The sequence below is a fragment of the Pinus tabuliformis genome, chromosome 8, assembly GCF_031772625.1.
Source record: "Pinus tabuliformis cultivar Carrire ecotype Pingquan chromosome 8, CPIR1, whole genome shotgun sequence".
NCBI lineage: Eukaryota > Viridiplantae > Streptophyta > Pinopsida > Pinales > Pinaceae > Pinus > Pinus tabuliformis.
Genome location: NC_142294.1, coordinates 1,619,587,465 through 1,619,599,683, shown reverse-complemented (window position 1 = coordinate 1,619,599,683; position 12,219 = coordinate 1,619,587,465). Strand labels below are relative to the sequence as shown.

At 40.1% G+C, this 12,219-nt stretch overlaps 1 non-coding gene across 1 annotated transcript; it reads right to left on the bottom strand.

Moving 5' to 3' along the window:
- Positions 1–203: 203 nt before the first annotated feature.
- LOC149242294 (U5 spliceosomal RNA) lies at positions 204–321 on the bottom strand. Its single transcript, XR_016246857.1, has one exon. It is a non-coding gene; the product is annotated as a U5 spliceosomal RNA (small nuclear RNA).
- Positions 322–12,219: the final 11,898 nt, after the last annotated feature.

The window sequence follows — 12,219 nt, the reverse complement described above, 5'->3', positions numbered from 1 at the left end:
TTAATTACCAACTTGACGGATCTTAGATACATATATATCCCAATATTTATCAAGTTACTCTTGGAAATACAACTAAAAATGAGACACCGGCATACCTGCCAATTGAAGAGTATACAGTTGGGTATTGATTCCGCTTTGGTTTTGCAAATTGAAGAGTATAAAGGAGATCATTGATTCCACTTTGGATTTGCTTTGTGTGCTTCATCTCGCAAATGAGAGAGAAGCCTCCAAAAATTGGCGTATGCCGCTGATTGTGGCCAACACACGGTATTCTTTAGTAAAAGGCGAAAGAATAGTTCGCTTTGTGTTGACCACACGGCTCCGTGATTACAAACATCGATCGCCCGCTTATTTGTAGTCCATCCTCTCTCTCTTCTTAATCTCACAATGAATGTGGGACAGTTTATCACCATGCACACTTCACTTTTATTTATTTTGAAACGTGGGATATAAAGCAGCGCATCTGATTCAACAAAAACCAAGTATTTCTTGATAGTGAAATGTTCGAGAGCCACTAGGTGGTAGGTTACTCCTTATTTGTATACATGTATAAAAATTTTAGATTATTTAGTTGAAATGATAGGCGTTAATATGAAATTATTTTAAAAAAAATTATATGAAATATTAATTTCTTTAAAATTTTGAGAATATTATATATTATATATTTTATATATAAAACAATAATTAACATTAAAATTAATTAATACAATACTATATAATTTTTTTTAACAAGAACGGTTGATTTTTATTTGGGAAAAAAGGTTGGGCCAAAGCCTAACAACCACTATTACATAGTGCATCAGTAAATTGATTTCAGGCGGCTCAGCATCAACATAATCCGACTGGATCCATTGACCATTCGAAGAAAAACCAACTTAAACACTAGATTCTGGCGTGAATACAAAGAGTTCCTTGGTCAATGCGGAGAAGCATAAAAAAGGAGACAGCTTATATTACAATTTTGGTTCTCTCTGATAGGATAAGGCGAGGCCTGATTGAGCCCATAAACGGATCCTGCAACACTCTGAATCCTCTGTTTATGGCAAATTTGCTGAGCCACTTCTTTATCACGTTGCTTGTGTGTTGAATGCGTGAGTATAGGTCGCGATGAGTGTGACAAGCATGATGTGAGGCTCTGTCTATGATGCTGGAGCAGAGATGTGTCAAGGTAGAGCGATCAACAACAATCAAGTGAAGGTCGATTGAGTGATGCATGCGCCATTTTTGGGCAATCATGGAGACTAAAGCTTTGCGTATGAAGGGCGTAACAAGGAATCATTATCACCAATACCTGTTCTTGCACAGCTCAGACTTCTGTGTTAAGGAATAGGATGTCATTCTGGTGCTTTATCATTCTTTGACAGGGCACCTTGGGCTAAGAGGCATCCCATGTTTGCCCTTGTGTCGGCTTCCTTGTTTAAACTTCGGAGGATGTGGTAGAATGAAGTGGTAGCGAAGTTCTGCAGCACTTTCCTTAGTCTCTCAAGGGTCTTGTTGAGTGCTGAGTTATTGAGATGATCACCTGTGTTTAGGATTTTTATCAGGATTTCTGGGCCCCCAAAGACTTGAAGGTTTATTCCTCTGTTCCCGTGGGAAAGCTAGCAAGCTTTGAGCAGTCCTTGAATCTTTTCTTAGTTATTAGTGCTTTGTCCTAGACCCCAACTGAAGCTGTCTCTTTTGTGCCCATCTAGGAAGTAGATTACACCCCCTACTCTTAATATCCCCTGGTTTCCTTTGGAGGCTCCGTCAAAGAATATCGTGACTTTGTCTTGATTTTTCCACTACTTTTGGAATTCCAATTCAGAGATCTGAAGCCACCACTCTGGATTGGGGCAAGGCAATGAGAGGTTATTTTTATTGTTGGCACGCCTCAGGGACTCACCGAGCCAACTGATCTCTTTAGGGAGGAGCGCATTGTCTGGCTTATGAGGCCGATTCTCATAAGTTTCCAACAGTAGAGCTTTGGCTTTGACTGCCACTACATTGGGAGATTGTGATCTGTTATTGAAGATGGCTTCATTCCTAGCTAACCACACTTCCCAGCAGATGTATTTTGGGATTGCATACCAGATTTTGGCCCACATTGTTTTGTTATTCAACGCGTGAGGGGAGCACTCTTTCCAGGAGGCGAATAGACTAACCACTGAGAGTTGCACTGGTGTTTGAGCATTAAGCCCAAGCATTGCTTGCGCCTATACTTCTTGAGTGAAGGGGTAGTCAATGAACATATGTTCAATCATTTCCTGAGTCGAGCAGCAGAGAGGGCATCTATGTGGTCCTATAATTCCATGTTTCACGAAGTTATCTCCAGTGAGGATCCTTCTGGGCATGAGAATCTAGTAAAAGAAGTTAATCTTTGGGAGGCTAAAGGGGTCCCATATATGCCGCCATAGCGAAGGAGAGTGGATTTGAGGAAGATGATCTTGGAGAGCTGCAAAGCCCTGTGATATTGAGTAAGCTCTGGTCTTTCTCCAACCCCACTTGTCCCTTGAATGGAGGTGCACAGGAGCCAGACCTGAGATCGCAACTAGAAAGAGGTGAAGTTGAGGAAGTAGTATGTCAGGGAGGCGATGGAAAGCCCAGACGCTCCAATTCCCACCAGAATCCCAAGAGGAAATATCAGCCAGCTTGTAGATGCCATTCTAAATAAGCCAGTCAAGCAAATCTGCAATTTCAGGGGAAAATTTTAGGGGTTGAAGGCTCGTGATCTTGTCTTCCCATAGCCCAATTATTTTTCTGTTTCCAGGGATTTTTTAGAGATGGTCTTTAAAGAACTCCCAGCCTCGACTGCATAGCTTCCATAGAGTGGTTCCTTTGCAGGAAGTTCCTTCATCCATATTATTTATAGAGAGCCCATGTAGATACTTTTTAGTGAGAACTTGACTTACCGGATGTCGTTGATTTAAGAAGATTTTCCAGAGAATATTTCCTCCCAAAGCCAGATTGGCCAACCGGAGGTCTCTTACTTGAAGTCTGCCTTCTGATAGAGGCCTGTTCATAATGTCCCAGCTTACTAGATGAATTTTTTTTTTATTCCCCTTTCCTCCTTGCCACAGGAAATTTCGAATTAGCTTAGATATTTGTTCGGTGATCATTTTTGGAGCTAAAAGAAACGAAGCTTGATAGATTGGAAGGGAGGAGAGAACATATTTTACAAGGATAAGCTTCTCGGCTAAGGTAAGCCACTGGCTAGCCCACGCAGTCACTTTTGCCTTGATTTTGCTGATAATTTCCATCCAATGAGGGGCCTTGCTTGTTCCCAATGTTAAAGGTAGGTCTAGGTACTTGAGTTTGTCCGAAGAGGTGTAGCTTGTGAAGCCCAGGGCTTGAGCAATCCGAAGAATAGTTTGTTGATCGACCGACCAGCCATACACGACGCTTTTCCTCCTATTGACCAGAGCTCTGTAAACTCTGCAGAAGCTTTGGATAACATTGTTGAAAGCCCTTGCTATTTTAATGGAGGCACCTCCCATAAGGAGAGAGTCATTGACGAACAAGGCGTGGTTGATTGGTATTGTTCCTTTTATCGCCCTGATGCTTGGAAGTGTCCCATTTAACTTCTTTGCTTTCAACTTTCGGTTTAGGGAATCTACCATCAAAATGTACAGGAACGGGGACAGTGGGAAGCCTTACCTTATACCCCTCGAGGCCTTGAAGTAGTTAGTCGGTCGGTCATGTACTAAAGGAGCTATCAAAGGCTCTCCTATACATGCTTTAATCAATTTTATAAAATCAAAATTGAAACCAAAAGTGGAAAGGACTTGGAGGAGGAAAGAATGCCTTACTCAGTTAAAGGTGTTCGCCATGTCCAGCTTAATGAGCATGCCTTGCTCTTGGCGTTGTTGGCTGGAATGAATGATTTCCTGCACCATAATCACATTGTCCAGGATATGCCTGCCTTTAACAAACCGCCTTGGTTGGGAGAGATGAGTTTTTCCAGCAGTGACTTTATTCTATTTGCAAGTAACTTGGTGAGAATTTTGTAGGACGCATTACGTAGCGATATTGGCCTAAAGCGATCAAACGCCACTGGGTTCGCTTCTTTTGGGGTTAGCGCTAGGAAGGTGGAGTTTGTGCTTCCTCCCACTTTGGCTATTTGAGGAAGCCTTTGATCATTCGAAACAAATCAGCCTTGATGATGTCCCAGCAGATTCTGTAGAAATGAATGGAGAACCAATCAGGTCTTGGAGCTTTGTCTGGTTCCATCTTCCAGATGACATTACTGATTTCGTCTTGAGTGAAGGGCTTTAGGAGTCTTGAGTTATCCTCCTCGTTAACCAGTCTTGGAACGTGAGTGAGGAAGTCTTGTGATTCCTCATCATCATCCGCACCTTCTTCCTTGTATAGCTGCTGGAAATGAGAGTTCGCAGCCTCTCTTAACAAAGTTGTGCCTTTGAGGACAGCCCCATTCAGTGAGGTGATTTCAGCAATGTGGTTTCTAGAAAGTCGAGTTCAAATTTTCTTGTGGAAGAAGGCTGTATTTTTTTCTCTAGACACAAGCCATAAATTACGCAATTTGAGCCTCAAGGATTCTTCCTCCTTTCTGAATGAGTGAAGAGTGCTGATTTGGAGTTCTTGCTCATTCTGAATTTCTGAGTAGGTAATGTCTTGCAACTCCATGTCCATTTAAAAATCGAGCAGTTGCTTGAAGTTTTGCTTTCTATGCATAGTGGGGGAGTCTGAAAGCTATTTTATTCATTCTTTCAAGATCGTTTTGGTGGCCTTTAGCTTTCGTTCCCACACATAGCTGGGTGATCCAAGAACAGGGGTGGACCATGCCTTCTTGACTGTGTCCATAAACCCTTCCTTGTATGACTAGAGAGGGTTGAACCGGAAGGGGATGGGCCCTAGTTTTTCTTATTCTTCAAACAACAAAAGAATGGGTTTATGATCTGAAGTCAACTTTGGCAGAATTTTGGTAGAGATGATCTTCTTTTCGGAGAGGAAGGTGCTCTAAAGTAGAAATTTGTCCAGCCAGGATGATATGTGCTTCGCCCCAACTTTGTTGTTTGCCCAAGTATATAACCTTGTTTTTGGCTTAAAGTCCAATAAATCCCATTGTTGAATCAGATCTTCCACGAAGGGAAGGAAGTGGTCCCTGCTGTTGATTCCTCCTCTTTTTTCCTTTGGGTCAAAGATTAGATTGAAGTCTCCTGCTAGAATTATATTCTTGGGGGAATAAGCGTCAAGGAAATCGGACAGGGTTTGCCAACAGTCTTTCTTTTCTACATAGAGGATAGGGATGTAAAGATTAAAGAGTGCAAAGGTAATCTTACTAGCAAGGTGTCAAAGTTCAGTGTAAATCCAATGTTGCGTTTGGAAGGAGCTCTCAAGTTGTAATTTTTCTTCCTCCCAGAGGGTGGCAAGCCCACCGCATGTACCCCTTGGACTTGCTGCTTTGCCGGCTTTTTTTTTCCATTTTACTTTACTGAGACTGAGATCAAGAAGGGCATCCCCTTCTATTTTAGTCTCTTGGAGAATGAGGATCTTCGGAAATTATGATTTCATAAGGTTCTTCGTTGCTTCAACTTTTAAGGGATTCCCCAGACCTCTGTAGTTCCAAGAGACTAATCGCATTATTTACTAATGGGGTGGGGGGGGCAGTCCCTGCCTTGGGAGGCCTAGTTCTAGTATTTTTGTCGATGGACATCTCAATTGTGGGTTGGCTGCCTTGCATTTTTTGTCTCTCTGCCTCTTCTTCTCTTGCCTCTCTGTGATATTTCCTCTAAACTCTTTTGGAAGGCCTCTCGGTTGTCTTATCTTACGAGGATCCAGAAATCTCTGGAGTCTTCTTCCTTGTCATATATGCATAGGATGGGGGGCTAGGGACACCTCTTGGGGTTTCGGTTTGGAGAGGGTCTGTTTCCTCCTATCTTTTATCTTCTTCCATAGTAATGGCCTGTTATTCGACCTCTTCATCTACTGGATCTAGGAGTTTTTATGGTGTACTGAGTATTTCAAAGGGATTGGTGGATTTTTCCACTCTTGGAGGGTCTGTGCTCCCCTCCCCTTGTGTTGTGGGCGGAGCACTGCTCCCTGTGGACACTCCTTTCCCTTTGGTTCTGTTGTTTTGCTTAGCTGATGCTAATTTCTAGACCTGAGTCCATTGTTCTCCTTTCAAGCTCTCAACCCCCTCCTCTGATTTCTTTTTACAATGTCTGGCAAAGTGCCCATAGCCATGGCAGTGCTGACATTTAACTGGAAGTTGCTCATAATCTAACACTTGAATGTGAGACCAATCAGCCACCGTGAGCTTTATAGCTTTAGGGAGGCCTTCCTCTAGGTCAACTTCTACACAAATTCTCGTGCAGGAGTACTGATCCCTCCTTTCTGCTCGATCGATGTATTTGTTGTGTTTATTGCCTATGATTTCTAAGGATTTGGGATTCTAGTAGTGCAGAGGTAAATGAGGCAAGCGCACCCAGATGGGGACAGCCGAGGGCACATCCTGAGTCAGATCGAAGTCCAGAGTCCATTGGTTGAGGTACAAACCCTGAGGGCCCATGAAATACGAGTCATTTTTGAATATGAGATTCCTGTCCTCTATCGATTCAAATACGAAGACAAAGAAGCCTTTGTTGATGAAATGGCTTTTGATTCCTTCCTTGACAAGAGGTCGTCAGTTCCTTTGCACCCAAGCTTCTATAGCTTTAGGTGAGGTTCATAGCTCGATGAAATGCCTAATAAGCCCTCGTTTTGCTAGGTTCAGAGTCAATCTGAAGGGTTCTTCAGTCGGCAGAGCTACTGTGGGGTTGGTTTCCATTCTTTTGACAAACTTGTGTTGGTTTTCATTTGCTCGCCGTTTATTGCATGCCTCTACCAGTTTCCAGAACGCGGATAGCTCAGGTGGAAGGGGAGGTTCATGATCGGGGCCCCCTCTTGGGGCCATGGCGATGTTGCTGCACGCAGTAGATCCCTATGTCAGTCGTTGCTCCTCATGCACGCCTTAAATCTTCTATACCTTATAATTTAACAAGCTTCATTTTTATAATAAAAATTAAACCCTATTACGGAAGTATTCTTATCATAATATTTAGCGTTAAAACCCTTCAATACAATGAAGTTGTCATTTTCATTGTCTAAAAATTCTTTGAATGCAGCAAAGCTTATGTTCTCATTTTTATTTTTTTTTCTCGACAACACTAACTAATTTATATTAATATGTACAGGTAAATCTTACATTCAAGAGGACTGGCTGCCCAGGGCCAACTGTGGCTCCTTGGGCAGCTCTATCAGACTCAAAATTCTCTTGCACAGGGTTATATTTCCAGACTTGACACAGTAGTGGTCCCAAGTAATGCTAAAAAGGCCCACGCAGGGGCATCCTTCAAAAGACACATGACCCAGAAGGTCTATATAAGCCGCATACATGACCCAAAACAAAAAGACTTCAGTAGCCGTGAACATGACCCATAACAGAAAAGAGACAAACTAAGACATAAGACATAAGACAAGAGGTGTGAACCAGATACCGACCGAGACCCCATACCAATCCTGAAAATTCGAGGGAGTGCCGCTGGGGGTTACTCTTCTGGTTTTTCTTCCAGGATTCTGCACCAGCCTTGTCCCTCTGGAATTCCATCCCACATTGCCATGGGATCTTGCGCGGGGGCTGGCTCTTGTTCTTGAGTTCGGGTGGGGGCTTGCTGAGGCCCCCTTGCTGAATTGCCCTCTGCATTCGATGGCTCCCCCATTGGGCGCTTCCCCCTGTCAATCTCTTGACTTTCCTCAGCAGGGAACCGTTGCACTCCTTCCTCATTCTCCTCAGGAATTTTGGTAAATAGTACTGAGATGTGGGCATTAATGCCAGCGTTGTCCCTGGAGCTGCCCAGGGTGAAGATAACTGAGCCAAACGCTGGGAGCGTAGGCGCACCTTCACTGGAGCCGCCGGCTTCAATAAACTGACTGGCTGGAACAGGGGAAGCTCCCACTCTTCGGTGACAGTAGCAGCAGCAACAATGATGGTGAACATCTGCTGCAGGGGAACGAGAAGATTCACCACGCCCTGAGCCCCTTCCTCTTCTGCAAGGCATCCTCTCACGCAATCGTACCATGATGTCCACAGCGTCCTTAACTTGCTCCAGAGCAGATGAGGGCCTGTTGTCCCCGCGTTCCTTCCCAAATAATTGTCGTCCCCAAATTCGCTCGAGACAGAGCTCAATTGAAAATAGGTAAGAACCAGGAAAAACCAGCAAGGAGCGAGCCTCGTCCAAACTCTCAACATCAATATCGCAGCTTTGCTCAGGGATCTGGGCAGTTTCCTCGGCGCTCTGAGCTCCACACACCAACATTCCCACATTCTTAAACCCATCAACATTCCTTTGAAACTCGCCCGCATTGAATGCGATCTGCAGGCTCTCCATCGCTCCCAACACCTTCATTAAGGCTGCTATTATGCGTCTTCCAGCTTGGAGTATTGGCGGCGAGAGGCATTAAAGACCTCCGATCTTCATGTGGCAGCCCGTGCTGGGCATGTAGCTCTCCCTGAGCTGGCGAGATGACACCCGCATCCGGGGAAAGCTTATGTTCTCATTAGTCTTCAATCAATGTAATAATGAATTGATATTCAATCAATACAATAATGAATTGGTATTCAATCCATACAATAATGAATTGATAAATCGTATCGACTATGCTTTATTCATAAATCACCAAACCTTATGACTTATGAATACCTTAATAAATCATGATTGTTTTATTTTAACCATTATTTTTTTTACTAGGGAGAATGGATAATCTATATAGTAAAACCATTTAGTAAGAAATTATTTGTGAAATAATGCAAAAGAAACCTAAGAAATAAACTAGAAACATAAGAAATAAACCAGATGTAGCTTCTCAAAAGCAACCACAAAGTTAGAGTGTGTGAAACAATGATTAAACTAAACATTTGAAAAAGATTTCTTAGATAAGAAGCAATTTACTAATGCCCATGATCATTTGAATATTCTTGTGTCGGGATTTAATTAAGAATGTAAGATGTTAAACTAGCAAATTAATATAGTTCTCTCAGCGTAAAATATAATGCATACTTTTTGGAGAGGAGCATTTAAACTTACTAGGCATATATAGCAAATCTCTACGTTCTATGTTGCATGCTTGATAAGGCAAGAAATCGCCAAATGATTCACTCCAAGAGAAGAAAATACCTAGTTCTAATAATTTAGCATCAACCTAACAAATAGTGCCCATATGATGAATCAGTTTATCACCTTTACCTTAATATACAATTGTATAAGATTATTGAATTATTTTTCTTAGTATGACATTAGAATAAAAATAAATGAAATCTAAAGAATTTTCACATAATTGTAAGAGCAAGTAAAATATTTTGAATGGTTTATAAACATTCAAAAGAATTTTTTTCCCTTGAGCGTAACCTTTATACAATAAACATGACAATATGTGAATTTAGATTTTACTTTACATTTGTTTTTCATGTATTAAGTTTTTAAAATAGAGTGTATTTTCTTTTAAAGTAATCTAACCATACTGCTTTTTTGCCTAAAAATCATTGAAATTCTCGCAATATTTTGATAACATGTGGCAGGGATTTTTGTAAATCCAGGTTACAAATGTTAAACTTCAAGATTTTGGGCACTAGAGAGGTTTTTGATGGTGTTGAATCCATTTCCACCATCAAAAACATGATTCAAACACTACTACGGCAAGATTTCTTGAATTTTCAACCCGAGAGTAGGAACTTGGAGAAGACGCGAAGATATGTGGAAATTCTAGGGAGATTTATGGACAAGTTGTGTGGTTGTTTTCCCTTCTGGGGGAGTTGCATGCCTTTAGTGAACAAAGAGGTGATGAAATAGGATGGTGAGAAAAACGATTGGGTGTTTGTGGTCTTTTTTTCGCAGCCTGCTGCTAATGTTATGTATGTTATGTTATGTGCATTAGAGAATGGCGTGACTAGATTTTTGTAAGCAAAGTTTTCATGCAAGAAATATATTTTTTATCTGTTTAATCCGTCAAATTGACAACTTAAACATATAAGAGATGTGTTTCAGTAGCAACAATGTAGAAAAAGAGAGGCCACAACAACCCAATTGTTTTTTCAACATCACCTCTGGTTCACTGAACATGTACAACTCCCCCAAAAGAGAAAGCAACCACACAACTTCTCCATAAATCTCTTTCCAATCTCCAAATATCTCCCTCGCTTCTCGAAGTGGGTCAAAATTTTAATATTGTCTCCTAATTATAAAATTAATTAATGGAATAATTATTAGTATAGATTCCATCTTAATCTTAAATCTATTAAATGTTAAAAGGGATAAAATAAAGCTTAAACTTTTTTTACAATACAAAACTTGAAAAATAATTTCATATTAAGATATTTAATGGTTTTAGATGTTTAATAGATGATGTATTTAGATGTTTGATAGATGAGCGATTAAGATGGATCTTCTACTGTATATCAACAATATATTGAGCATGGAAGAAATTATATATGTTCATTTTTAGAATATATATAATTAGCAGAATTAATGGTCAAGGAATCTAGGAATTGAAGAGAATATAGGAATCAACCTAAAGCCTCAAACTTCACAAAGACTTCAGATCACAACAATCACCAATTGAACTGCCCATGAAAACTATTCCACAACATATAATTGATAAGTATATAAAACTTTAAGAATTTAATTAATAAATATATAATTAAAAATGAAAATATTTCTAAATATAAATAGATAATTGAATTGACTGTATAAATTAACATAATTTCGTATTGGTAAACATTATATTTCAAAATTTTATATTTAAATTTAATTAACCATTATAAATCCATTTTAACCACGGCTCTACAAGCCCCATAGGGAACAAATCTCTTATATATGAAAACCTAATATCTTATATATGAAAACCTATCTTAGTGTGCAAAACTTGAAAAAAAGTTTGTATCTCAAAAGAGTTCATTCTTTTATATATATATATATATATATATATATATATATATATATATATATATATTTGAATGTATAAATAAATGCAATGTCTTGAAAGTGTCATTCTCAATTGATTGTGTAAACTACACAATTTAAATTTACCTATAATGCCCTCTCTTTATTGTTCCTCACAAATACAATGTTCTATAAGTAGTTGCTTGAAAACCTGGGGGATATGTCAAATATTCTTGAGAGCTGGTAGGAAGTGATTTGGTTCCAGAAGGTCCACTTGTACTATGTAGGGTTAACTATTGTGTGATAAGTATCGGGGAAGAAAAAACTGAAGATATATTAGTGGTCTTAATTTGGATCTCCCCTTAAACCTAGGCCTTTGGGCCTTTGCACTAGTCTAATGGGATTTTTGATGCCATGGCCTTCTTTCCCCAGTCCCCCTTCTCCTGTCAATCCCATGGATTGCATCATGGGAGTGGCCTTGGGATAAAGGGGGGGTTCTAATGTTTCAGGAGTAGGTGGCTCTATAATTGAGCCATGAGGCTCATGTTCTACCTTGATTATATCCTCCATTGGCACTATCTCCCCCATATCCTCCACTGTCCACCCCACATATTCGTCCTCATCCTCATCATGCACATCATCCTATAGCCTGGAAAATGCCTCATCTTGAAGGATGCTTGGGGCATGATCCTATTTCAAAAACATCCTCATTCTCCACCATGCCCCCCTTTTACACCTGATAAAGTCGTCTTGTTGAACTTCAGCTCGCCTCTGCTTAGTTGGTGCCTTGAACTTCATATCTTCCTTGGTGACAATGGCACCAAAAGCACATAAATTGTAAAAATTGCTTGTATTTGCACCATTTAATTACTAACATGAAAATAGTAAATTACATCATATCTTTGGATAACACACTTAATATTACTTTAATATGTAAGGCATGAGAGATCGTATAATATAACTTTAGCCACACTTTCTGAATTTTACTTAAATACATACGATATATATCATAGAGCGAAATCTTACATACATATATACCATATGTATCATGGAACGCTGGAAAATAAAGCTCCAAAATAAAATATCCTCAACTAGATCACTAAAAGACATCTAGCTCACTGACTCCATTTCAGATTTTCTAGTGGTTTCATCTGATATCTCCCATGTCTACATTTGATGGAGGAAGCATCAGTAACCAGAGTTGATATGGTTTATTATAGTGGTGGGATCTATCAAATTCACGTCTGGAATTTGGTATTAATGCCCCCTTTGTTCTTCATGTTGTGTAAGTCCTTCTCACTTTAGCCAT